The following is a 27,487-nucleotide window of genomic DNA, read 5'->3' as shown; positions in this document are numbered from 1 at the left end:
CCATCCCTTCATTCTTTCTGGAGTTATTTCTCCACTGATCTCCAGTAGCATATTTAGCATCTACTGACCTGGGGAGTTCCTCTTTCAGTATCCTATCATTTTGCCTTTTCATACTGTTCATAGGGTTCTCAAGGCAAGAATACTGAAGTGGTTTGCCATTCCCTTCTCCAGTGGACCACATTGTGTCAGACCTCTCCACCATGCCCACCCATCTTGGGTGGCCCCACAGGATGTGGCTTAGTTTCATTGAGTTAGACAAGGCTGTAGTCCTAGTGTGATTAGATTGACTAGTTTTCTGTGAGTATGGTTTCAGTGTGTCTGCCCTCTTGCAACACCTACTGTCTTACTTGGGTTTCTCTTACCTTGGACGTGGGGTATCTCCATGTCTGTTCCAGCAAAGTGCAGCCGCTACTCCTTACCTTGGATGAGGGGTATCTCCTCACTGCCGCCCCTGCCGACCTTGAACATGGAATAGCCTTATTGCCAAATTCAGACTTAAATTGAAGAAAGTGAGGAAAACCACTAGACCATTCAGTTATGACCTAAATCAAATCCCTTAAGACTATACAGTGGAAGTGAGAAATAGAGTTAAGGGACTAGATCTGATAGACAGAGTGCTTGATGAACTATGGAGGGTTGTCACATTGTACAGGAGACAGGGAGCAAGACCATCTCCAAGAAAAAGAAAAAAATAAAATTTGGAACACAGGACATTATCAAATAAGGGCACAGCAGTCATATACAACTAAGTTTAATTTTTTTTTTTATTTTTAATGGAATTGAATCCAGGATATCAGGGAAGAAACCAAATTTTACTCTGTTTGAACAGTTCACCCAAGTTCTAAGGTGATACAGCCTTGCTGGATGAAACTACCTGGATGGAATAATGATGACATCCCCTCTATCTATAACCTTGGGCAAGTCACTTGACTTCTCTGAGCTACTAATTCTTTGTATTTCTGAACCCCCCAAAAATCGTATCTCTCAGGAGTGTGAAGTGGGCCCTTCAAATGTCAGCTCTTATCCTCCCCAGAGAGAACAAATCAAAACAAACAAAAAAAAAACCCTCTTTATTCCACACCTGGCATTTAGGCCAAAAACAATCATTTCCCCCAGCTCTGCCCCCTTCCCATTGGTAAAGTTCAGTACACAAGAACATGTGCTTTGGCAAGGCAGAGTGTTTTTTCAGCTGAAATGGTGGTGGTTCAATTAGCTTAGCAGTTTGCAAAGAAGATTCATTCAAAACACTGAAAAGCAAACATTGGCAAAATGGAAAGTTATTTCCTAGCTTGCTTCGAAGATATTTTAAACACCAAAGCCCAACAGAAAAAGAGCTAGAAGACAGTACCTTGGTCCAACTGAAGTAGAAGTAGCCTCAGATTAAATGAATTCATGCAGAAACAAGGGTATTTCACACTTGGATTGTGAGGTTGCAGGTTCCTGAGCTTCCCTGGTGGCTAAGACAGTAAAGAATCCACCTGCAATGTGTGAAATTAGGCTTTGATCTTCCCTGGGTTGGGAAGATCTCCACCAAGATGCAGGGTGCTGGGTCCAGGCATTCCCTCATTATTTCTTATTCTTCTATTTAATGTTTATCTTTTCCTTCCTTTCTTTATATTAAGTGGCTTATGTTAGTTTTTCCCCCCTTGTGACATGAAAGCCAGCTGGAGGCAGAATTATTGTTGTTCACTCACTAAATCATGTCTGACTCTTTGAGACCCCATTGACTGGAGCACACCAGGCTCCTCTGTCCTCCACTATCTTCTGGAGTTTTCTCAGATTCACATCCATTGAGTTAGTGGTGCTATTTAATCATCTCATCCTCTGCCACCCCTTTCTCCTTTTGCCTTCAATCTTGCACTCCAAATCAAAGAGTGATTGGCAGATGGGCAGGTGATCAGAAAGAAAGCAGAAATTCCAGGCCTTTGAGTACAATTCCAAATGCAACCAAATTTAGCCACTTGGGATAGCTGGGCTGGAGTCACAGACTCTGGGTTTTTACTGTAACTTCACAAAGGAATACCTATCCCCTCTGTGCCTCGGTTTTTCACCCTCGAAATGAGAAGCATGTCTTCTAGCTCAGAGACTATATTCAGAATTGACGTCAGGGTGACATGTTAAAAGTTGAACACCAGAGGGACTTCCCTGGCAATCCAGGGGTTAGACTTCACCTTCCAGTGGAGGGAGTGCAGTTTGATCTGGCGGGGGAGGTAAGACCCCACATGCCTCGTGATCAAAAAACCAAAACATAAAGAACAGAAGCAATATTGTAACAGATTTGATAAAGACTTTAAAAATAGCCCACATCAAAATAATCTTTTAAAAGTAGTTGAACACTTGACTATCACTGGCTTTTCTTTCTCTCCAAAAATCATGTGATGAACACAGACAGCAAAAGGAGTCAATGACAAAAGGTAAAAGCAAAGGGACACCTCCTGAACATCTCATCTGTGCAGACCCTTCCATGCACCCAATCTAACTAGATGCCTGGGCTCACTCTTGGGTCCCTGCAATGGCCACACTTGTGCCTGTATGACCTGAGAATGACTGTCTCACTAAATGCTGCCTTTCATCTCCCTGCAAGCCTCCCCTCAACCAACTCCCATTCTGCATGCTCCTTAACAGTAGAAACAGGAAGTCCTGTTGAGACAGGGAACATTTGCATTTCTATGGGTGAGAATACTCATGACATTCTTATAATCCGTTTGGAATTATAGCACTGATCACATGTTATTCATTGATTTTTAGACTGTAAACTCACATAGGACAGGAACTGGGCCTCTTAGAAGCATTAGCTCTAGCACTATGGTTTATTGGTCCTCAAGAAATGCCCTTTAAATAAAACAGCTCAGAGGGTTGGGAAGATAACCTATCCTGTTACACGGCTACTAAAGGTATGGTCTGGGATTTACACTCACTTGCCCAGTTTAGGCAGACAAGACCATTCTAGAATTCAACTGGCCTAGCACCAGAAGAGTCAGACTCTGATCCTATTGCTAAGTCCTAGTTTTTGCATCCAGAAAAGAAAGCAAAAGTGAAAGTTGCTCAATCGAGTCCGACTCTTTGAGACCCTATGGACTATACAGTCCAAGGAATTCTCCAGACCAGAATAGTGGAGTGGGTAGCCTTTCCCTTCTCCAGGGGATCTTCCCCAACCCAGGAATGGAACCCAGGTCTCCCACATTGCAGGCAGATTCTTTGCCAGCTGAGCCACCAGGGAAGCCCATAAACCAGGAAACTAGTGCATCTGGAAAATGGGAAACTAATTCCTGTCTTGCTATTCCCAAGGTTCTTTACTATTAGTGGTGAATGTATCCAAGGGCTTCCCAGGTAGCTCAGTGGGTAAAAAACCCACCTGCCAATTCGGGAGACATAAGAGACTCAGGTCTGATCCATGGGTTTGGAAGATCCCCTGGAGGAGGGCATGGCAACCCATTCCAGTATTCCTGCCTGGAGAATACCATGGACAAAGAGGAGCCTGGCGGGCTACAGTCCGTAGAGTCACCAAAAGTTGGACAACAGTGAAGCAACTGAGCACACATGCACACACACAGCCAAAGTCAGTGGTTCTTATCAGAGATACACTGAGGGCAGGAGGAGGAACTTAGGCAAGGAACCAAAAAGACTAACGGAACTAAACCAGTTTATTTTGTGCAATATCCAGACACCTGAATCCTGCCTCCTGCTATCTTTCACACAAGAGTCTTCCAGATGGCACTGGATGAAGGGAGACAGGGAGCCAGAGCTGTCCTGCCCAGAAATCCAGTCCAGGAGCCAAAGTCACTTTCTTCTCTGCATACAATCTTCTTGCTTGCGCCTTGTTATCCAGAGCTGTGTGTTACACCAGCACACAGTGAGATGCAATTAAAATGTGTGTCATGAAGCGTAAGTATCTCTACACTCTAATTACAGGTTAATAGAATGGACCCAGAAAGATCACCTAATTAATCTTGGAAGGAGATGTGTATGTTTAACGATCTTTCAATAAAGGTGCTATGCTCCCTCCAAGAAGATTGTATTGTAAGGAGCTTAATTTCAGGAAAGGAAATTCATTTCTGAATGAATGAATACATATCATCAACATCAAACTCATCAAATATTAGAGTCCATCATTTTTATGGTCAATTCCTGTTTGTGAGTGCTACTGATACTGTGAAAGTCTTTAATCTCCCCAATTCGAAATACACATGTTTTACATTTGAAACATTCATTCAGCACATAATTACTGAGTGTATTCAAATTGCAGTTATGGCCAGGAACCAATAATTAGATGTGTCAACATCACCTGAATCCTGGTGGTGACTCTCCTGATTTGTTCCAGTCGTCTCCTAAATAATGTCTTTTGCTCAGATTTCTCCCAGTTGTAATTGAACCACAGGCAAGGGCAGTGAACATTTTGGCCTGATGATAAATGTTGTTGTTCAGTAGCTAAGTTATGTCCAACCCGTTGTGACATCATGGACTTGGACTGCAGCACTACAGAATTCCCTGTCCTTCACCATCTCCTAGAGTTTGCCCAAACACGTCCTCTGATTCGGTGATGCCATCCAACCATCTCATCCTCTGTCATCCCCTCTCCTCCTGCCCCCAATCTTTCCCAGCATCAGGGTCTTTTCCAATGAGTCAGCTCTTCGCATCAGGTGGCCAAAGTATTGGAGCTTCAGCTTCAACATCAGTCCTTCCGATGAACACCCAGGACTGATCTCCTTTAGGATGGACTGGTTGGATCTCCTTGCAGTCCAAGGGACTCTCAAGAGTCTTCTCCAGCACCACAGTTCGAAAGCATCAATTCTTCAGTACTCAGCTTTCTTTATGGTTCAACTCTCACATCTGTACCTGACTACTGGAGAAAGCATGGCTTTGACTATATGGACCTTTGTCGGCAAAGTGATGTCTCCACTTTTTAATATGCTGTCTAGGTTGGTCATAGCTTTTCTTCCAAGGAGCAAGCATCTTTTAATTTCATGACTACGGTCACCATCCAAAGTGATTTTGGAGCCCAAGAAAATAAATCTGTTACTATTTTCACTTTTTCCCCATCCTTTTGCTATGAAATGATGGGACCCAATGCCATAATCTTAGGTTTTTTGAATGTTAAGTTTTAAGCCAGCTTTTTCACTCTCCTCTTTCACCTTCATCAAGAAGTTCTTTAGTTTCTCTTTGCTTTTTTCCTGACTTAACAATGCAGATGGTTCTCTCTGCATAAAAGAGTGAGCTCAAATTCCTCATATGGTCTTCAAGATGTGTGGAATGTCTTTCTTATTTATTTATTTATTATTTTTTAATATAAACTTACAATCCAAATGGAGGCTTGAAAAAACACTAGCACATATCTGCATGTGCTCTTCTTGCTCCTAGGCCACCATGAGGACACTCTGGGTGTAAGCCTGATGGAAGACAAGCATGCACAGCAGATGCCCCTTAACCAAAGCCAGTGACCAGCTGACCCACGGATGTCAGCAAACTGGCAAGATCAGCAGAATTGTATTGTCTTCTCTCATTTGACCCAGACATGTGGGCAATAATAACCTAATCTTTTATTGTGGGTTTTGTAGCTTTTTGTTTTGCAGCATTGTTGATGGCATCCCTAAATGAAACATAAAACCGCTCAGTTGTTGTAAAGATAAATAGGTTGCATGGGAACATGTTTAGCTCAACAGTTGGTATCCTTCAAGCTCTCTTTAAATGTTATTGTTGCAACTATTGGTGTTGCTCCAGGTTGTTTCCCATAGAGGCATCTTTAGGGATTTGCCTCAGAGTCAGTCCCTTTCTCATTGGTTCTGCTCCTTCCTCTTGGCCCACAGCATGAAACTGACCCTCAATTTATAGTAAATTATGATCAAAAGAGCAGGAGGCTACCTGTAAACTCCCAACTTGGAACTCTAGCAGAGCTTTCAAATCAACAGGTTCTGCAGATCATCTACTGTTCTTCATGAAAAGACTCATCATTAATTCAAAGACTGTTATTGAGCCAGTGTTATCTTGTAACATGCATATGTGCCCAGTTGCTTCAGTTGTATCTGACTCTTTGCGATCCTGTGGACTGTGGCCTGCCAGGCTCTTCTATCCATGGGATTCTCCAGGCAAGAACACTGGAGTGGGTTGCCATTTCCTTCTCCAATGCATGAAAGTGAAAACTGAAAGTGAAGTCGCTCAGTCACGTCTGACTCTTGGTGACCCCATGGACTGAAGCCCACCAGGCTCCTCCATCCATGGGATTTTCCAGGCAAGAGTACTGGAGTGGGGTGCCATTGCCTTCTCCGTCACTTAACATTAGTGAACACCAATTAGTACTAGAATTGCAATAGGACACACTTACCATTTTTTTGAAATTTAATGAATTCCTAAATATTGTATAAAAAGTCCAGATTTTGAAATGTTGAACCACACTTGAAAAAAATCTTCAAGCTTTGTGTGGGTCCAACAAACGAAAATTATCAAGTGTCACTGTTTGAGATACTGCTTTGTAATACTCATTGAAATTATCTGGGTGCATTTTATCTCCGCTTTTAAATTGTTAATTCGCTTGAGAGGGGATCAGTGAGTCCATCATGCTATCTCCCAGGTGTTAAGCACTGTGCTTGCAACTAAGAGATGTCTGTGGATCTTCATGAAATGGCTGGTAAAACACAGTCTCTGTAGTCAAGGAATTACAAAGTGATCATAGAGACAAGACAGGTAAGACATGTTCACAAATAACTACTACATGTAATATCTATTGTGAAGGGAACAACAATAATTACTGCCATTTACTGAGCCCCTACTATGTACTAGGGCTTGCTCTAAGTCTGGAGATATGTTCCTAATTGAAATGTCCCAGAACCTCTGCAGAAAGTTGAAATCCAAATACACTTGTGTTCTGAGGCCACTTGTCCTGAAATTTCAAGTATAAAATGGCTTATACCTCACTCCCCATAAAGTAGTTAACCCACTGTCTACCACCAGAGATCCAAAAATTTCACTTCCCGTTCAATCCATGCTCCTGTTTTCTCCCTCTGCTAGCTTCTAGCTCACACTGGTGTCTCATTTCCCACCGTTGGTTTATTCTTATAATAAGCTGTTATCAACTATCAAGACAGCCTCTTCCTCCTTTAGTTCTCCAAAATGATCATAAAATAAATACTTTTCAGAGATTGCTAAAGATTTGAGATTAACAAGTAAGGATTTAACTGAACACAACTTAGAATGAGTTTCCTAATATATACATATATATATATATATAATATTTAAATATAAACATTTTAAAATGTATTAGATATCTGTACATGCTTTACTGAAAGTCTCTTTGCCTGAGAAATATTGGAGAAATCTCATAGCCTTCTTTTCATTCCTGGTAACTTTCTATCAAACTGCACAGGCCCCCCTCTCTTAGAACCATCTCAAATATCTTCAGCTGTGCTCCATATACAACTTTTCCACAACTACTTCTAGCTTCCTTAACTGCCTTCAGGAACTGCTAATTCATATCAAGTCCATAGCAGAAAAAATCACCTCTGATGGTTAATTTTTTGTGTCATCTTGTCTGGACTATGACACCTACTTCTTTGGTCAAGCGGCACACTATAAGAGAGTTTTTAAGAGGGGACTAACATTCAATCCTAGACAAGATCAACTCTGAATATTCATTAGAAGGACTGATGCTAAAGCTGAAGGTCCAGTATTTTGGCCACTTGATATGAAGAGCCAGCTCACTGGATGCTTTTTCCGATGCTGGGAAAGAGTGAAGGCAAGAGGAGAAGTGACTGACAGAGGATGAGATGCGTGGATGGCATCATCAACGTTAATGTACACAAGTCTGAGCAAACTCTGGGAGGCAGAATGAAACAGGGAAAAGACTAATAGAGTTTTGCCAAGAGAATGCACTGGTCATAGCAAATACCCTCTTACAACAACACAAGAGAAGACTCCACACATGGGCATCACCAGATGGTCAACACCGAAATCAGACTGATTATATTCTTTGCAGCCAAAGATGGAGAAGCTCTATACAGTCAACAAAAACAAGACCAGGAGCTGACTGTGGCTCAGATCATGAACTCCTTATTGCCAAATTCAGACTGAAATTGAAGAAAATAGGGAAAACCGCTAGACCATTCAGGTATGACCTAAATCAAATCCTTTATGATTATACAGTGGAAGTGAGAAATAGATTTAAGGGACTAGATCTGATAGATAGAGTGCCTGATGAACTATGGAATGAGGTTTGTGACACTGTACAGGAGACAGGGATCAAGACCATCCCCATGGAAAAGAAATGCAAAAAAGCAAAATGGCTGTCTGGGGAGGCCTTACAAATAGCTGTGAAAAGAAGAGAAGTGAAAAGCAAAGGAGAAAAGGAAAGATATAAGCATCTGAACACAGAGTTCCAAAGAATAGCAAGAAGAGATAAGAAAGCCTTCCTCAGCGATCAATGCAAAGAAATAGAGGAAAACAACAGAATGGGAAAGACGAGATCTCTTCAAGAAAATTAGAGATACCAAGGGAACATTTCATGCAAAGATGGGCTCAATAAAGGACAGAAATGGTATGGACCTAACAGAAGCAGAATATATTAAGAAGAGGTGGCAAGAATACACGGAAGAACCATACAAAAAAGATCTTCACGACCCAGATAATCATGATGATGTGATCACTAATCTAGATCCAGACATCTTGGAAAGTGAAGTCAAGTGGGGCTTAGAAAGCATCACTACGAACAAAGCTAGTGGAAGTGATGGAATTCCAGTTGAGCTATTTAAAATCCTAAAAGATGATGCTGTGAAAGTGCTGCACTCAATATGCCAGCAAATTTGGAAAACTCAGCAGTGGCCACAGGAATGGAAAAGGTCAGTTTTCATTCCAATCCCAAAGAAAGGCAATGCCAAAGAATGCTCCAACTACCACACAGTTGCACTCATCTCACATGCTAGTAAAGTAATGCTCAAAATTCTCCAAGCTAGGCTTCAGCAATATGTGAAACGTGAACTCCCAGATGTTCCAGCTGGTTTTAGAAAGGGCAGAAGAACCAGAGATCAAATTGCCAACATCCGCTGGATCATGGAAAAAGCAAGAGAGTTTCAGAAAAACATTTATTTCTGCTTTATTGACTATGCCAAAGCCTTTGACTGTGTGGATCACAATAAACTGTGGAAAATTCTAAAAGAGATGGGAATACCAGACCACCTGACCTGCCTCTTGAGAAACCTGTATGCAGGTCAGGAAGCAACAGTTACAACTGGACATGGAACAACAGACTGGTTCCAAATAGGAAAAGGAGTACGTCAAGGCTGTATATTGTCACCCTGCTTATTTAACTTCCATGCAGAGTACATCATGAGAAACGCTGGAATGGAAGAAATATAAGCTGGATTCAAGATTGCCAGGAGAAATATCAATAACCACAGATATGCAGTTGACACCACCCTTATGGCAGAAAGTGAAGAGGAACTAAAAAGCCTCTTGATGAAAGTGAAAGAGGAGAGTGAAAAAGTTGGCTTAAAGCTCAACATTCAGAAAACGAAGATCATGGCATCTGGTCCCATCACTTCATGGGAAATAGATGGGGAAACAGTGGAAACAGTGTCAGACTTTATTTTTGGAGGCTCCAAAATCACTGCAGATGGTGATTGCAGCCATGAAATTAAAAGATGCTTACTCCTTGGAAGAAAAGTTATGACCAACCTAGATAGTATATTCAAAAGCAGAGACATTACTTTGCCAACTAGTCAAGGCTATGGTTTTTCCTGTGGTCATGTACGGATGTGAGAGTTGGACTGTGAAGAAGGCTGAGCACCAAAGAATTGATGGGTTTGAACTGTGGTGTTGGAGAAGAGTCTTGAGAGTCCCTTGGAGTGCAAGGAGATCCAACCAGTCCATTCTGAAGGAGATCAACCCTGAGATTTCTTTGGAAGGAATGATACTAAAGCTGAGACTTGAGTACTTTGGCCACCTCATGTGAAGAGTTGACTCATTGGAAAAGACTCTGATGCTGGGAGGGATTGAGGGCAGGGGGAGAAGGGGATGACCGAGGATGAGATGGCTGGGTGGCATCACGGACTCAATGGACGTGAGTCTGAGTGAACTCGGGGAGATGGTGATGGACAGGGAGGCCTGGCGTGCTGCATTTCACAGGGTCACAAAGAGTCAGACATGACTGGGCGACTGAACTAAACTGAACTGGGAGGCAGTGAAAGACAGGGAGGCCTGATATACTGCAGTCCCTAAACTTGCAAAGACTTAGGGACTGAATAGCAACAACAACAGCATTTAATTCACTAGATAAGTCTCCATTTGTGTAGGTCTCTACAAATCAGTTGAAAGCCCTAAAGAGAAAAGCCTGATGGCCCCCAATGAGGAAGGATGGCTCCAGACTTGTCTTTGGACTCAAGACTGCAACATCAACTCTTGGTACAATTTTCAGGCTGCCTCACTGACGATTTCAGACTTGCAAATCCAATAACTGCATGAGCCATTTTTCTGTGTCCTATTACTTTTTGTTCCTCTAGAACCTTGACTATTCTGTCTTTGCTCTTGGCATTTCTCTGAGGATGAGAAGGTCATCACATTTTGCACCCAATTAGAGTTATCAAGACATATTGACAAATATAGCCAACTCACCCTAAAGACGCTTTTTGAATCCCTAAAAGATCAGAACAAAGTGTAGGCAGAAGACTGTTGAAGAGCATTTTCCCTCTTAAATAGAGTTTAGCTTTGTTTTTGTTTGCTGAGTTATAAAGTAGTAAACATGAAACTCTGAGAGTAGAGATCATTCCCCCCTGAGCTATTCTGGACTTATCAACTTCAAAGTTCATGTCCCTCCACCACACATCTCTGCCTCAGTGATGTCAAAGGAACTAAGAAAGAGAAAGTATTTTGCATCTAGAAAAAGCTTTACTGAGAGATGCAGGCTCTTGGACTTGGAAGGATGAGTTTTCCATTCCAAGGATGATGGGCAGGATGCTGGCAAGAAGAAAGGCAAGGAGGAGGAGAAGCAAAGGTTGATTCAGAGAAATAAAAAAGTATCTGTCTGGAATACAGAGTTCACTCTGAGAATACCATTAGAATAATTTAGACAGCCAGAGTGGGCATGACCAGGGAAGAACATGAATGCCAGCCCAATAACTATGGTTCAAAAAAAAAAAAAACAAACCTAGCACAGGTAGTATAGTATTCAAATCTTAAGTGCCCTGTGTATAGCCCTGTGTATAGTGTCACAGGTCGTCTAACTCTGAAACTACCTAGAAGAAAGGACATGAAGAGCCCTAATTGCATAGAAATCAAGATGATGACAAAGACATAATTCATAATTTGCAACCCCTCTCGCATATTAAGTAACCTGCAAAGCATATCAACTTGAAGGTCATTTTTAGAATGTGAAAGGCACTTTGCAAAGTTAAACTGTTTTTCTATCAAGCTTCCAAAAACTCTGTGCAGATATATTATGAAGCAGCTATAAAGATGCTACTGATGAGGACGTGTCTATAGTAGGTGAGATTACAAGGGACTCTGCTCACCTGAAATCGCTCCCTCCTGCAAGATGCTACCCAAAACCCCAGTGTGTGTGTGCTTAGTTGCTCAACCTTGTTCGACTCTTTGCAGCCCCATGGACTGCAGGCTGTAATTCCTCTGTCTATGGAATTTTCCAGGCAAAAATACTTGAATGGGTTGCCATTTCCTCCTCCAGGGATCTTGCTTACCCGGGGATCAAATCCAGGTGTCTTACATTGGTAGGCGAATTTTTTACCACTGAGCCACCTGGGAATCCCCAAAATCCCAGATTTGAAGTTACCTTCCTAAGCTTGAGTCTTTGGTCCTTGAGAGATGTCCTCCTATGCTTAGAGTTCTTTATGCCTTCTCATCTCCCTTGAAAGATGAGACAAATGAATCAAACAGTAATCAGCGTGTACAGGGTCTTCCAGGTGGTGGAAAAGGCATTGTTTGTCTCCGTCCTGACATTTTCCCTCGAATTCTCTCTCCTTAAGCTTAGCCATCATGTTGCCATGCATGTACTCTGCTTCTTCCCGTTCACCTCACTAAATTTTTCACAGGTTGATCCTTCTGCCTGAAAGGCTCTCCTTCTAGTCTTCTTTCCCATTTATTTCCTACTCATCATCGATTAAAAGGCTGCTTTTACAGGAAAGCCCTTCATGGTGGTTGGACCTGGATTAGCCTGCTGGATTGCACTCTCATGAACCTGTATAGGTAACCTCTCATCTCTAGCATCCCTCAGGACCTTCATGCACACCTGTCTCCATCTGATTTTTTATTCTTCCTTCAGCACCAGAATGTTACCTGACACCTGCTGCCTCCCAACCCCACTGATGCCCCACACTGACTATTCTGACTGCTTTGCCTTTGATTCTATCACTTTGAATCACTTATATACTGTGGGAGCCAGATGTCTTAGTTTGTCCAGGCAGTTATAACAGAATGCCATACACCAAGTGGTTTACAAACAACAGAAATCTATTTCTCACAGTTCTGGAGGCTGGGAAATCCAAGATCAGTGCCCTAGAAGATTAGATGTCTGGTGAGAGCCTCCTCCGGGATTGCAGACTCCATCCCTGTGCCTTCACTTAGCAGGAGGAGCAAGAAGCTTTGTGACATCTCTTGTATAAGGACATGAATCCCATTCATGAGATTTCCATCCTCATGACCTCATGACTTCCCAAAAGCCCCGCCTCCATATGCCCCTGTGTTGGGGGAACGAGTTGCCGCATATGAATTTGTGAGGACAAATATTCAGTCTAAAACAACAGAATAATGACATCCCCAAAGATGTGTTCACACAAATCCCCAGAACCTTTGAATCTGTTATCTCATGTGGTGAAAAGGGCTATACAGATGTGATTACTTTAAAGATCTTGAGACAGATAATTCTGGATGTTCTCAGGGGCTTCGCTGGTGGCTCAGACAGTAAAGAGTCTGCCTGCAATGCAAGAGACCTGGATTTGAACCCTGGGTTGGGAAGATCCCTGGAGAAGGTCATAGCTACCTACTCCAGTATTCTTGCCTGGAGAATTCTATGGACAGAGGATGTTCTCTGAGGGGACAATGTAATTACCCACCATGTGAAAGAAGGAAAAGGAGGAAGCAAATGACACATAGTCAGAAAAAGTCATGTGATAACAGAAATAGAGGTTGGAATAATGTCCTTTGAAGTTGGAAGAAGAGATGCAAGCCAGAGAATGAGGGCAGCCTCTGGATACTGGACGAGGCAAGGAAGCAGGTTCCCCACTAGAGCCTCCAAAGAAACATCCTTTAATTTTGACTCAATGAGACCACATTGCATTTCTACCCTCCAGAATAGTAAGATAATAATCTTGTGTCGTTTCAAGCCACACAGTGTGGGATAATTAGTTGCAACTGCAAGGAGAAACTAAGACACAGCCTTGTGTCATCGTAATATAGCTTTCTTTCCCCATCCTAAGGCTAGTCTTCTCTCAGGGAGCTTTCCTTCATCACTTTTGTCGTCTCAGTTCATGTCACAGTGTAAACACAAGAAATACGTTATTGTTTGGCATTTTAATATTTGGATTATAAATAATTTAATAATATTGTAATCATTTATTTACTTATGGCTACACCGGGTCTTCATTGCTGCGCACGTGCTTTTCTGGTTGTGGCAAGCAAGGGTCACTCTCTAATTGCCCTGCGTTGGCTTCTCATCATATTGGCTTCTCTTCCTGGGCAGCACAGACTCTAGGGCCCTTGAGCTTCAGTAGTTGCAACACGTGGGCCCAGAAGTTGCATCACACGGGCTCTGGAGCCTGCGCAGGCTTCAGTAGTCATGGTGCATGGGTTTAGTTGGCCTGCAGCATGTGGAATTTTCCCAGACCAGGAATCAAACCTTTATTCTTCTATATTGGCAGAAGATGCTTATCCACTGGACTACAAAGGAGTCCATGAAACACATTTTTGTTCTGTTTTAACTAAATTAAGATATAATGAATGAATCAGTCTACTGAATTTACTCTAATAGGCTTTTTTGTTGTTTTGCTCAACTCTTTAAACATACTGAATATTTTATTAAAATATAACTTGCAAAAGAGAGAAGTACGCATAGCACCCAGTAGACAGCTCGATGGATTTTTACAAAGTGAATGTCTCTGACTAATCAATATCCAGTTCAAGAAACAATATCAACAGTACCTCCAGAGAACCTTGCCTGCCTCCTTTGGCTCAATACCCACACCCCATTGCCGTTCCACAAAGTGCTTGTTTAGCCAATAGGTGAGGAATTCAAATGTTCAAAAAATATCTACAGTAAAAAAAAAAAAAGTTATTTTGACCTTGTTCTATGCTGATTCTCCCCAGAGGCATCCATTATTAACAATTAATTGTGAATTCTTTCTGAGGTATCTTTTGTGTATGTCAGTATATGCCTTTTGGCTTTTCAATCACTTTTTGCAGAAGGGTTCTCTTTAGGTTAACTCTGCAACCCCAAGGACTATAGTCCACCAGGCTCCTCTATCCAGGGACTTCTCCAGCCAAGAATACTGCAGTGGGTTGAGAGTCCCTTCTCCAGGGATCTTTCTGACCCAGGGATGGAATGCAGGTCTCCCACATTGCAGGCCACCTGAGAAACCAGTATTGACTCTTATCTTTAATTTTTGCTCCAAGTAAATGTGCTAAAGTTAAGCATTTTGAGAGCTAATACATGCAATGCAGCTCTCAGGAAAGATGACCTCACCCTAGCAGGGAGGATGCCCACATTGCTTTGCTCGATGGCTGAATGTCCATCTCTGGTCCATTGCCCCTGCCTGATTCATCTGCTCCAAGACAGAACAAAAGGAATTTTAATGTGACAGAAAAGAACTCAATCCTGGAAGAGAGCACATAAAGCATAGCTACATGGAGATGGAATAGGCAGCCCCTTGCCAAAATCCTCCCTCTACTTAAAGACAAGAAAATGCAGTCGTATGAGTCACTGGTTGCGTGTGCACATCAGGTGTTAGGTTCCAGCCGCATGTAGGCGTTGGCTGCTTGCTGGAAAGGGCCAGGTGAGAACGTGTAAGTGAGAACCTCTCTGGGGCTACAGTCGTGTAAATGTCACAGCACCGTTTTCACTGACTGTAGACAAATCCAAAGAATGTAATTCAGCTGTCCTCACTGCCTGCCTAGGAAAAGTGAGTTTCTTCCACGCTTTATGCTGATTTGGTACCTTGAAAATCGCCTTTCTGCAGAAATCACTTCCATACCCCCTAGAAGTCATTTCTGTACCCCCAGAAGGCTGTGGAGGGCAATGGACAAAGCACGGGGTTTGAGTTAGGACTTTTTCGTCCACATCATGCTTTGCCACTTACAAGCCCTGTGACCTTGAGAAGGTCATGTAGTCTCAGAATCTCATAGTGTGTGCAGAGAAAGGAAAATGATGACTTACTTATTCAGTAGTTGAAATGATATATCTAAAAGTTGTATTTTATAGAGAGCTAGAAGCTGAGCACTGTCTGTCGGTACTACTCCTGTAACTCTGGAATTTCATTCTTTCTTCCTGGAAGTTGTTCTTTTGTCTGAAACATCATGGTACCCACCATACAATATATGGGCATCTTGATGACAGAAAGGCTAACCAATCTATGTGCTGACAATTTCCTTAAACATTTTGCAAATTCAGACTGTAGTTATTTAAAAAATACACCATTCCTCCTCAAGTGACAACTGATCATCATCACTCTAAGCCTTTGTGACTTTCCAGGGATAATCCAGGTGGTATTGTAAAATAAAATAGTAAATTGGGTATCAAAAAGTCCTGACTTCTTATTTCCCTCCTGGAATATCCTTGCTACTAAGAGAGTGGTCCATGGGCCAGGAGTAGTTGCATCCCTTGGAATCTTGTTAGAAATAGAGACTCTGCAGACCTACTGGATCAGAATCTGCATTGGAACAGACCCCTCCAGGTTATTCTTATTCTTATTCAAGTTTGAGAAGTGCTGCTGTATATGACCTTGGGCAGTTAGTTAACCTCTTTGAGCCTGATGTAGTTCATCTGTAAGAGAAGGAAATTATGACTAGAAGCCTCCTTCAATCCCTTTAAGTTCTGAAATGCCATGACAAATCTGAGCAGAGCTTGATCTTTAAAAGTAACACTGTGCCTCCCATAGAAAATGCATTGAACTTTTGGCCCTTCTAATGCATGAACGTTCTGTTTCCTGCAAACTTGACTTCCATCTGTAATGGGCAATTAAAGTCATGGTTGAAAGGAGATTTCTGATAGCCTAGATGTAAAAAGCATTCTTATTAATAGGTCAGCTCTGCACCTTAAGGCTAAAGCAACTTAGAGGCATCTCAGGGTGATGTATAAATGTGCTAGACCAACACTTATTGGAGTTTGAGAAGTGATTTGGGTGAGGCCAGAAAGGACTATTATCAATTTGACCATTTAGTGACTTGACCCTCAAGAAAGGACTGATGGCTCCTGGTTAGCCAGTTAATTTATGGCGATACTTCATTTACATCCAGCCACCAGCAAGATAGTGATGGTACGTAGGGAGGAAAAGATCCAGGATGAATGAAAAGTAGAAGCTTTATGACTGAACACCAAATGATCACCCATTATCTCTGTATGGATCATTTGACATGCCAGGATCCCTTTTAAATTGAAAATTCCCAAATGACTAATAGCCCCGAAATACCTGAATGGTGATCTGCATGTAGAATTTGGTGTAAAAAATGCAAGTCAATGCTTATAATCAAAAGGTGTGTTCACTCTTGGTAATGATCACAAGAATGGAGTGGCAAAGCTAATGAAAGCTACATAGAAATTATGCTACATTATGTCACACTATGTCACATTATGTTATCTTGTATTATGTTATACTATATTTGTCTGAAAAATAATAGCAATATTAATACCAATATGCTGAAATAATTGTATATAACCTTTGAAATCAACCTATATGAAATAATTGCATCTAACCTTTAATGAGCATTTTCTCAATGTCAGAAGCCCTTTTATGTACTTTACTCATCATTAAATCAAAATAATGAAAAAGCATTATTATTATGCCCATTGAACAGAAGAGGAAACCGAAGCTTAGATTAGAAGATGTTCTGAATGCGGTATAGATAAAATAGGAAATAAGATAATCTGACCTCAAAATCTCTATTTCTATACTGTCTTACATTTCTTAATCCTCTAATCTTTGTCACCTGCCACATAAATCTTATTAATGAACATGGATCTTAGGAATTATCATCCATATTTTATAGATGAGAAGAGGTCAATTTCTTACCTGGATTCCCACAAATCTGTATCTGGGAAGAAGAGGCACTGTATCTACCTGATTAGAAAGCCTTGCCTTTGTCTATAGTGGCCACCACCTCTCAGTACAAGATTTGGGCTAGACCTCTTCCCTGCTCATTACAACTGTTAACTAGTAAACACAGTGATGCGTATCATCTCTATCAGGCCTTCTCCCCAAGTGATTTGGCAGGGCTCTACTTAGTTCATGATAAAAATGAGGTTATAATTTTAACCTAAGAAGAAATGAATGCTTCCATGTAGAACCATGTGGAAAAATATTATTTGATTAATGATCTATCAGAAGAGGAGTCCTCCAAATGCAGTCAGTAATTCATTCACTCTGCAGAAACATCCCAGGTGGTGGTCACATCCAGTCTATCCATGAAAGACCTTGGTTGAGAGAGGCGGTTCACTCTGCAGAAATATTCCAGGTAGTGATCACGTCCATTGTATCCATGAGGGACCTTGGTTGAGAGAGGTGCAGAGATGTGGCAGACACTGCGGGTGCCCGCTCTTACTTCTTCAGTTCAGTTCAGTCGCTCAGTCGTGTCCGACACTTTGCGACCCCATGAATCGCAGCATGCCAGGCCTCCCTGTCCTTCACCAACTCCCGGAGTTCACTCAGACTCACCTCCATCGAGTCCGTGATGCCATCTAGCCATCTCATCCTCAGTCGTCCCCTTCTCCTCCTGCCCCCAATCCCTCCCAGCATCAGAGTCTTTCCCAATGAGTCAACTCCTCTCATGAGGTGGCCAAAGTACTGGAGCTTCAGCTTTAGCATCATTCCTTCCAAAGAAATCCCAGGGTTGATCTCCTTCAGAATGGACTGGCTGGATCTCCTTGCAGTCCAAGGGACCCTCAAGAGTCTTCTCCAACACCACAGTTCAAAAGCATCAATTCTTCGGCACTCAGCTTTCTTCACAATCCAACTCTCACATCCATACATGACCACAGGAAAAACCATAGCCTTGACTAGACGGACCTTAGTTGGCAAAGTAATGTCTCTGCTTACCATCAGTACTTACCTTCCATGAGCCCCACCTCTCTTCCAGGTGCCAACATCCAGGCTCTCTCCCTGAAGCCTTGATTTTCTTTAGCAGACAAGCTCCCTCTGCCTGCATGCCAGACAGGCCAGCAATACTAGGGAGTTGCTGCCACTGACAATGGGAGCCAGTGGCTTCATGCCTCAGCTCTCCTACCCCTCTGACAAGGTAACTCTGAGAAGTAGTCCACACTATTTCTCAGAATTTTTCAGTGTAATAAGCTATTCTCCACAGTGCAATAATCAAAAATCACTTGATAATACCCTCATTAGCTTCCTTTTTTCTTTCTTTCACCTTTCTACTCCCCCAGATTTTTCCTGGGATCACCTTCCAAATAAACCCTTTGCACCTGGAACCTTGATTTTGGTTTCTCCCAAAAGCAAATTCTGAGACAAGATAGATAATTTGCTTAGATGTACACTTATTTTGTGGGCTGAGAGCCGGCTCTATGCCAATCACTAGACCAAATGTCCAGGAAGTGATGCTAAGTGAGACAACCTTTCACTGAATCTCTAGTCTAGTGTTCAGGACATTGAGAAACTAATTACAGGTCATCACGTGCAATGTTTGCAGTGTCGTGCTCATGCTCAGCTGTGTCCAGCTCTTTGTGACTCTTTGGACTGTAGCCCACCAAGTTCCTCCATCCATGGACTTCTTCTCCAGGCAAGAATACTGGAGTGAGTTGCCATGCCCTCCTCCAGGGGATCTTCCTGACCCAGGGATTGAACCTACATCTCCTGTGTCTCCTGCATTGCTGGTGGATTCTTTACCCACTGAGCCATCTAGCACAGCGGCATGAAAAAAGCCAGTCTAGAAGAAGATTCATGTTTCATTCATTTTTATCTTTAAAGAGGGAGTCACGATGGGGGAGAATGTTGTAAGCAGAAGTAGTAAATGCTGTAAGCACATGAGAGTGAAAGTGTGAAAGTGTTAGTTGCTCAGTCGTGTCTGACTCTTTGCCATCCCATGGACTGTAGCCCACCAGACTCCTCTGTCCATGGACTTCTCCAGGCAAGAATACTGGAGTGGGTTGTCATTGCCTTCTCCAGGGGATCTTCCTGACTCAGGGATCAAACCCAGTTCTCCCACACCGTAGGCATTTTCTTTATAGCTTGAGCCATGAGGGAAGCACATGAGAAGGTAAAACCAAAGGACCACGTGGTGCATTGGAGCAGTGAGAAGATTAATGTGTCTGCAGAGAGGGGAGAATAGCAATGAGATGAGAGATAAGGATGGAGAGGTGGGCAGAGGCCAGATCCAAGAGGGACTTTCAATTGCAAGAAAGATTTGTGACTTTATCCCCAGGACGATGAAAATTTGTTGAAGGATCTTAAGCAAGGCGATGGAAAGATCACCGTGGCTAAAACATGGCCACCTTACAGGGAAAGATTGCAGCCAAAAGACCAGTTCAGAGATCTTAGACTTCTGGTCAAGGGCTTTCACAGTACACTTTGCTTCCTTCTGCTGACTGTGTCACTTAGGGATTTAGCTTAGCAGCACACAACAGAAAATTTGTAAAATAGTGACTCAAGCGGCAGACTGATTATTTTCTTTCACAACAAGAAATTCAAGAGTAAGTGTTTTTGGCTTTGCTTTATTGGCTCAAGGATGTTAGGGATAAAGTCTCTGTAGGTATCTTGCTATTATTCCCAAGATCACAGGGTACTCCAATTTCAACCATTATCTCTTCATTCCAGATAAGCAAATAAGTAACGGAAGGTGGAAAAATAGATACTGGCCAGCCAAGCCCACTTTTTAAGAATCATTCATAAGAGTCCATCCAGTGATTTCTGCTTACATAAAAGCTGTCCTAAATTATCTCATGGGATCATCCCCGGTCACAAGGGAAAATGGAAAATGTAGTTTTTAGTTGGGAACATTGCCACGGAGCAAACACACTAAGTTTCATTAATAAGGAAGGAAGGGAAAATGGATATTGGAAAGCAATTAGCAGTCTCCACCAAATCTATGTACACAATAAAACAGTCAGATTAGATGAAGCAACAAAACCACAAACGACAGCAAGAGAAAAGCTCATAACAATGATAATAATTCTAATACTGCCTCTGTTTGCAGAGCATTTGTACTTTTCAAAGTACATTTTGTGAATTCAATTCCCCTGCTTAATATACTTAATAAAATAGTGGAGCATAAAGATATTGACGTTTCACTAAGCAGAAATAACCCAAGAAAAGCTGAAAGCGTGATAAATTGGAATGGCAGAGAAACAACTTGTCACCGAGCTTTAAGTTGCTTTTTTTTAACCACAGATTCTTTTTTCTGGGCTTTGACTTACGTTTGTTAATTGGTTACCTCTTCCTGAAGCAGGTACATATGGGGGTCACTTAAAGACAAAAGGTGTTGTAAAATGGTGGGGAAAAGAGCTGTGCTTAGTCACTCATTCATGTCCCACTCTTTGTGACCCCAAAGACTGTAGCTCATCAGGCTCCTCTGTCCATGGGATTCTCCAAGCAAGAATACTGGAGTGGGTTGCCATGCCCCCTCCAGGGGATTTTCCCAACCCAGGAATTGAACCGAGGTCTCCCACAGTGCACGTGGATTCTTTACCAGCTGAGCCACCAGGGAAGCCCAAGAATACTGGAGTGGGTAGCCTAGCCCTTCTCCAGGGGAACTTCCCAACCTAGGAATTGAACCGAAGTCTCCTGCATTACAGGCAGATTCTTTACCAGCTGAGCTACCTGGGAAGACCATCATGTTCAAATCTTGCCTGTGCATTCATGGACTCAGGAGAGATGAGCAAGTTACTTACCTTTTGAGCTGCAGTTTCTTCTTTATAAACTCTTTTACAGTGAACCTGCCTTACAGAATTCAAAATGTTTTAAGATAATTTCTGGCTGAAGCTGTATTAATTTAGTGTTTGTGCATTTTTCACTGATTATGATAGTGCCATTGCTAGATACTAGGAAGAATATTAGGGTCACCAATGTGCACAGCAGTTTGTGGCAAATTTTGACTTAGCTTGGAAGGAAAAGGGCTATGTAACCCATAGCCGAAAAGTAGCCAGCTTTGGGTGTAAAGTGAGGAAGTTTGCACTATACTCCATAGACCACAGGCGATTGAGAGCACTGCAATAATTAGAAACCAACGTTCCTTGATCCCTGCAGATTTCTTGGTGGGGGAAGCCCTGGCTCGAGTGCAGGGAGAGAGAGGAGAATGTGGAAGTCATTAAAAAGAAGGCCTCTGATTATTATTCCCCCTTAGAATGGGATGTTTGGAGCATAACCAATGTCTACTTACCTAAAATAGTCTCTCTGCCTTGAGAGGAGCTTTGGGAAATGTGGTTGCCACAGTGACTCACAGCTTCTGAGGAGAAAACCCCCGGGGCCATGGCATTGACCATGGGGCAGCCCCTCTAAGTGTCTCTGCTTCCTGCTGTGAGTCCAAGGCACTCTGAGTCTCAACAGCTGTGGTCCTGCCCTCGCCTATCGCAGGCCTGCAGATCCTGAAGCAAAATTAACTGGATCCACCCCTTGCTGAGCTCGGTTAAGCTTCTCAGAGTTGCCAGGAGGGGCCAGGAGAGGCCAGAAACACATAACTCTGAGCGACTGATGGCTGGCCTGGACAGGAAATCCAATCCGGCAATCATTTACCAAATGAAAACTTCACAGCAGCTCTACGTGTGATTCTGAACATGAAGAATGCTAGAGCAGGGGTCCTTTCTCAACGATTTCAAGGTGAACTGGGGGGGATCACAGATAGGAGGAAAGAGAGGGGACCCCGACTGCCTGAGAATCTTGAGGACTGTCTCTGCAGAGGTGTGTGTTTGTTGTTTGCTTGTTTGAGTGAGTGAGAAATAGCAGAATGAAACCTCAGGCCAGGGGGTGGTGAGGCTGCCCAAAGGCACAGATGCAGCCTGGCATGGCTGGGTGGCTGGAAACACATTTTTGGAGAGACATGCTGGGTTCCATCATGGATTCAGAGCTAAAATATGCAAGTTTATTCTCTGGTCAATAGGGAGTCAGTGAAGGATTTTGACCAAGGGTAGGATGTATTAAGATGTTTATTGAAGCTAATAGTTCAGCAAGGTATACAAGGACCCAGAGTAGAGTTGCATGGGAGTGAAAAAAAGATGAGCTTAAGGAAGTAATGTGAGACTCTAAGGGAACTAGGGGGCTTCCCTGGTAGCTCTGTTGGTAAAGAATCCTCCTGCAATGCAGGAGACCTCAGTTCAATTCCTGGGTTGGGGAGATCCACTGGAGAAGGGCTAGGCTACCCACTCCAGTATTCTGGCCTAAAGAATTCCATGGACTGTATAGTCCAAGGGGTCGCAAAGAGTCGGACATGACTGAGTGACTTTCACTTCATTTTCAAGGGAACTGGGAGGAACCAATGAAGATTCTCTCCTGGTCATGAAAAGAGAAATGGAGCCCCAGTTTACAAGGTGCAACATAGATGCTACACCAAGAAATGTGCATGATAATTCTATTTCCAGTTTACAGATGGAAGGACTAAAACTAAGAGATGTCTTACCCTAGGGGTGGTATCGGATCGTCTTGGTCACAAATTACAATTTGTCAATCCAGGCAGCTTGTGGATTCAAAATTTGCAAATGAGGCAGGACGTCATGGCAGACAGCATAAATTGCCCCTGGGATTCCTGCCAGAATGATGAATATCTCAAATGCTTTTTAAAAGATCTTTTGCACACATAAAGAGGAATTTCAGGGGTACTTCTGGGGTCAAGTATTTAATCTATCTTCATTTGAGGGAGCTTGGAAAAGAAATTTTGAAATAAAGTCCCCAAAATTCAAATATCTTTTTCAGTCTCCTTCCTAATTCACTATAGGAGTCACTTCTTTCTTCATCTACTCCAGTCTGAAGAACAGGTGTTTAGAAAGTATTAGTGATATTTGCTAGAAAATATAATCATTTTCTAACATTTGTATTCATTTCTTTGAGCTGGTGGCTTATTTCCGGATATTAATTTAAATCTGCTCCTAATTTTAATTAGAGGTAGGATTTAACAGTGTTGAGATTTTTATGGTTTTTTTTTTTTTTTTCCTTTTTCTTCCAGGAAAGAATGTGAACTTCAGCAATCCAGGATTTAAAGTATCTGTATTTATTTTGGGACTTAACAACAATGAGTGGGGATTAATATTTGGATGGGGAATATGGGAGTGCGTTCACTGTGCCTTTTGAAACTAATTAAAAATGTTTTAAGATTTTTTAATGGGTTATTTAGTTAAATCACTTCAAAGTAGTAAACTAGCATAAGCCAAGCTTCAATATGGCTTACACATTAGTGTGTTTTATACTGCCTGGTTCTAGCCCACCCCGCTATTCATTAACTCATTTCTGCCCATTGTATCTCTTGTTCAGCAGCCTAACATCATCTTACTTTTCCTCGCATTGCATTTTATTTATTTATCTAATTTAAAAAATTTTGTCCATGCCATGTGGAATGCACTATCTTAGTTCCCCAACCAGGGGTTGAATCCATGTCCCCTGCATTGGGAGCCTGGAGTCTTAACCACTGGACCACCCAGGAAATCCCTTCCATTGCATTTTAAACTGCAGCACTTGCCTCTCCTATTCCCTCTGCACTGAATGTCCTTTTCCTGTCTTTTTGCACCTGGAAAATTCCCACACATTATTCAAAACCCTCAAGGTATCTTCAGACAAAATTCATATATCCCTCCTCTTATCATTTCTATCCCTTCAAACAACTGCATTTGGATTTATGTATAATAAGGCATTGCATTTGTATATAAATACCTATCTCTTTTTCTAGACTATAAACCACTTAAGGTATTATTTGCTTCTGTATCCTCCCACTGCCAGGCTTAGCATAGTGTGTTAAAAGCTACTGCTGACTCAAAAACCTGAACTCAACTCCTTACCCCACCTCTTCCAAGGGGAAATGATGTAACTACACAATGAAACTTAACTCTTTTTTTTTTTTAACCTGCCAAGTAGATTATACTTTCAATTTGTCAGCTGTATGGGTTGAATTCAATCATGTGTTGGTGGCTTACCTAGTGCAGTTATCGAATGCCAGCTGAAAGAAATGGCAGAAAACTCTATCGAGTTTATAGCTTGGAATTTACAATTTTCTATTTTAAGGAACACCATTGTCCTCAAGAATTGCAATGAAACAACAATCTATGGTCTGATTAAACTGTGTGAGCAATAGAGAATTTTTTCTGCGCTAGGGGCTTTCCTACTTTTTGCTCTGAAGGAGCAGAAAGTGAGGACTTTGATAAGTGGCAAAGCCCCGCTGCTTGCTTGCTTTTTTGGCTTCTCATTGTTTTGGGGAACCAACCTATGATGCACAGCAAGGATGAAGTATATTTTAGCGACATGCAATGAGGTTGAGAAATGATAGTTTTCTATATGGGTCTATTTTTAAAGCTCAGGAACGTAACAAATGTACCTTAAGCTTACTCCAACAGCAAAATTCTCCAGAGAACTCTCATAATCATTTTAGCTTTTTGAAATTGAAGGTTTCATAAAATATACTGTCAAGAATGATTCTCTATAGACTCAGAAACATCTGTCTTCCTTTTTTATTCATTTTCTTTTGCAGCATCATGGGTGAAGCACACATATAGTATACACATACACCCTGCATTTAAAACCCTGTGCAGGGTTCACCGCAGTTCCATCACACATGAGCTGGGTGGACTTTGGCTTTAGATTTTCATATTAAGAGTAATCTCATCCAGTGACCACATTAAGCACTTTGCCCAGTGCCTGCTGGGAAGAATGTGATTTAAAAAGGTGGGGAGGGGGGGTCCCCTCCTATTTCCTCTTCCCCTATTCCTTCGTGCCTTGAAAGGAAGTAAAAATAAACCTCCACACTTCAGCTTTCCATTCTAAAGAATGCCAAGTTCTGATTTAAATTTCAATGCCCCATGAACTGAGAAACCACATAGTCAATTTTATTTGAATTATATTTTAAAAAGACTAAATGAAGCTCATGAAAACAGAGAAAGAAAATTTTCAAGAATTTACCTAAAATTTTACATGCAGAACAAGAGCTGGGGTGAGTGGAGTAGTAATGAAACCTCATTTACAGATACCATCCTCCATGAAACAAACCTTCATTCAACAAACATTATTGCTTTGTTTACTGAGTCTTGATCAATACTGCATCCTATAGATTCCAAAATGAATTAAGATGTGCAACTTCTGCACAATGCAAGAGCCAAAAATTTAGCGTAAGGAAAAAGACATCTACTTTTTGTAATCATCTACCTTCCTTCTGCTATGATGAAGGAGGCATCCAGGTGTGGCAGGAAGAAAACCAGAAGCCTGAGTTCTATGTATCTCACCTCTCTTAGGGAAAGTTGGGGGACAATTATTAGAGAATGTGCTGCCAAAGAGCAAGGAAGATGAGCTTTTTGAGAAAGAATGTATTACCACCTGCAGGTGACAGGAGTCAGCATATTCTAGGCTGGGGAGACTCTCAAGAACATGACCAGATGTGTGTTCTGAAAATGTGACATTCAGAAAGTTGACTGTGAGTTTTTATAAACTCTCCAATGTATAGAGAGTTATACTGTAACTTCCATAACTTTATTACACATTAAGTTCTCACAGTCTACAAATATTATGAGTGTAGTGAAAGGTCTCATTCTTCCAAGCCATTGCACTCTGGCATCAATCAGTAAGACTGTTTGGGGGTAAGGAGCTTTTCTGAAAATAAGAACAGAAAGTGGTTGGAAACAAAAATCTGTGGGTAACTGAAACAAATAATAAAATCCCATTGATCATAGCTTGGTAGTGGAAAGATTTCAAGCCAATCATTTCCCTGATTATCTGTAGTTTAAATAAAATTTTCAGAAAATAATTTCTTTGTTATGGTTTATTGTTTTGCATGCCTTCATTCATCTGCTAATTCATTCACTGGAAAGAAGTACTTATTGAATGAATATTAAATATCAGGCATGAGACTTTCCTGGTGATCCAGTGGTTAAGATTCTGCACTTCCACTGCAGGGGGACTCAGATTCAATTCCTGGTGAGGGAACTGAGATCCCACTTGCAGCACAGTTTGGTTAAAAAAAATAGGACAAAAAAAAAAGTATCACCCACAGTGCTAAAGCATTTTCACATATTTCATTTCAATATTTCATTCAATTTTCTCCAAATTCCTTCAAGGTTGATGTTGCCTTTTTCATGTTACAGACAGGGAGACTATGACTCAGAGCTGGCATTCTTTGCCAAAGATCACATGCCTGGTCAGTCTTGCTTTTCAATCACCATTCCTTCCAGGCCTACCATGTTCTTCACATGATTTGTTCAAGTGATACCCTTCAGAGTTGTATAGTGTGAGAGCCCTGTTAAAGCCTTGAAACAGTGAAGTCACTCAGTCATGTCCAACTGTTTGTGACCCCATGAATAGCCTACCAGGCTCCTCCATCCATGGAATTGTCCAGCAAGAGTACTGGAGTGGGTTGCCATTTCATTCTCCAGGGGATCTTCCCAACCCACGGATCAAACCCAGGTCTCCTGTGTTAAAGGCAGACGCTTTTCCATCTGAGCCACCAGAGAGCCCAAGTGAAAGTAAGTCACTCAGTAGAATCCAACTCTTGGCAATCTCAGGGACTGTAGCCCACCAGGCTCCTCCATCCATGGAATTCTCCAAGCCAGCATACTGGAGTGGATAGCCTTTCCTTTCTCCAGGGGATCATCCCAATCCAGGGATTGAACCCAGGTCTCCTGCATTGCAGGCAGATTCTTTACCAGCTGAGCCACAAAGGAAGCCCATGCTTTATGGGACCTCAAAACCCAGTATGAACTTCCATCCAAGATCTTGCTATACTAAGGAATATCTTCCCACCAATTTTCAGTTGTATTCATTAATGGCAATAAAGTATTGGAAAAAGAACTCCATATACTAGAAATTCAGGAAATTCACAGTAGTAACTCATTTATTATAGATATTTGTTTTGTTCTCATAAAAATTAATCTGTCTAGAAACAGATTTTTTCTAGATAAGTTATTACAAAGGCTCAATTATTTTCATATAGTTTCAGCTCATTTACTTTACCCAGATTCCTGAGCTCTCCAAAACAGCTGAGAGTAGAAGGGAAAAGAGGCTTCTCGTGTGGCTCAGTGGTAAAGAATCTGCCTGCCAATGGAGGAGACGCAGGACATGTGAAATCAATCCCTGGGTGGAGAAGATCCCCTGGAGGAAGAAATGACAACCCACTCCAGTACTCTTGCCTGGAAAATCGCATGGATAGAGGAGCCTGG

Source organism: Capricornis sumatraensis, chromosome 7 (assembly GCF_032405125.1).
Source record: "Capricornis sumatraensis isolate serow.1 chromosome 7, serow.2, whole genome shotgun sequence".
Lineage (NCBI taxonomy): Eukaryota > Metazoa > Chordata > Mammalia > Artiodactyla > Bovidae > Capricornis > Capricornis sumatraensis.
The sequence above is the reverse complement of the archived record's forward strand: the minus strand, read 5'-3'. Positions refer to the sequence as shown.